This window comes from Propithecus coquereli, unplaced genomic scaffold (genome assembly GCF_000956105.1).
Source record: "Propithecus coquereli isolate 6110/MARCELLA unplaced genomic scaffold, Pcoq_1.0 Scaffold42, whole genome shotgun sequence".
In the NCBI taxonomy this organism is placed as follows: Eukaryota; Metazoa; Chordata; class Mammalia; order Primates; family Indriidae; genus Propithecus; species Propithecus coquereli.
In genome coordinates, this window is record NW_012149952.1 from 2405618 (window position 1) to 2407449 (window position 1832).

A 1832-nucleotide genomic window follows, 5' to 3' on the forward strand; every position below is an offset into this window, starting at 1 on the left:
ACGGGCTTGTCGAACAGGAAGTGGTCATCGATGAGCTGTTGCTGCTCCTTCTCTGTCATGCTCTTCAGAGGGTAGTATTTCCCCTTGAACTCGCCTGTCAGGCTGTTGAGGGCTATGGGACCGCACGAGAGGGTAGTCAGCAGCCTGCCCCGCTTCGACCAGCGTGTGACAGCCCAGGGACCCCACACTGCTGGCCCTAACAGGCCTGGGCCTTGGCCCCATGAATGGCCACACTGCGCCTAAACCCAAATTCATGACCCCTCCCCAAAATCTGTTCCTCCCCTGTCTGCCCAGGCCCCCAGGAACTGCCACTCCACGAGCTCAAGTCAGAAAATAGACTCTCCCCTTCGCCTGAGGCACCCAGACAGCCAGGGCACCTGCAGGCCACAGTGCTCTGGGACCTGCTCCCACTGGCTGGAAGACAGCCAGCCAAAGTCTCGGGAACTGGGGGAGCTGTTAGTAGAAATTATTATAAAATAGTATGTATGTTATTTGCATATATTCATAAGTCTAAAATGTGGGTAATGAATATGTTTGTACATGTGTGATAAACATATGATACATTCATTTATATATTTCACACATTATTTATATATTTTATACATTATCTAAAATAATATAAAGGCATATCTCATTTTGTTGCACTTTGCAGATACTGCGTTTTTTACAAATTGAGGGTCTGTGGAACCCGGTGTCCAACAAGTCTATTGGTGCCATTTTTCCAAAAGCACGTGCTCACTTCATGTCTCTGTGTCACATGTCGGTAATTCTCGCAATATACCCAACTTTTTTATTACTATGATATCTGTTATGGTGATCTGCGATCAGTGATCCTATTGTAATTCTTTCGGGGAACCACAAACCACACCCTTGTAAGGTGGTGAATTTAATGGATAAATGTTGTGTGTGCTCCGACAGCTCCCCCAACCAGGTGGTCCCCATCTCTCTCCCTCTCCTCGGCCTCCCTATTCCCTGAGACACAGCAGTATTGAAATTAGGTCGGTTAATAACCCTACAGTCGGCCGGGCGCGGTGGCTCACGCCTGTAATCCTAGCTCTCTGGGAGGCTGATGCAGGCGGATTGTTCAAGCTCAGGAGTTCGAGACCAGCCTGAGCAAGAGCGAGACCCCGTCTCTACTAAAAATAGAAAGAAAGTAATCGGACAACTAAAAATATATAGAAAAAAAATTAGCCGGGCATGGTGGCGCATGCCTGTAGTCCCAGCTACTCGGGAGGCTGAGGCAGGAGGATCGCTTGAGCCCAGGAGTTTGAAGTTGCTGTGAGCTAGGCTGATGCCACGGCACTCTAGCCCAGGCAACAGAGTGAGACTTTGTCTCAAAAAAAAAAAATAACCCTACAGTGGCCTCTAAGTGTCCCAGTGAAAGGAAGAGCCACGCATCTCTCACTTTAAATCAAAAGCTAGAAATGATTAAGCTAATGAGGAGGGCATGTTGAAAGCAGAGAAAGGCGCAAAGTTAGGCCTCTTCCGCCAAACAGTTAGCCACGCTGTGAATGCAAAGGGAAAGTTCTTTAAGGACATGAAAAGTGCCACTCCAGTGAACACACGAATGATAAGAAAGTGAAACAGCCTTATTGCTGATACGGAGAAAGTTGGAGTGGTCTGAATAGGAGATCAAACCAGCCTCAACGTTCCCTTGAGCCAAAGCCTAATCTAGAGCAAGGCCCTGACTCTCTTCAATTCTATAGGCTGAGGGAGGAGAGGGACCTGCAGAAGAGACGCTGGAAGCTGGCAGAGGTTGGTTCGTGAGGTTTAAGGAAAGAACCCATTCCCATAACATCAAAGTGCACAGTGAAGCAGCAAGTGCTGAGGTA

At 48.0% G+C, this 1832-nt stretch overlaps 1 protein-coding gene across 1 annotated transcript in view; it reads right to left on the reverse strand.

Moving 5' to 3' along the window:
* The window catches only part of CKM (creatine kinase, muscle), a 13559-nt gene that overhangs the window by 3461 nt on the left and 8266 nt on the right, over positions 1-1832 (reverse strand). The gene's annotated exons all lie outside the window — the stretch shown is intronic.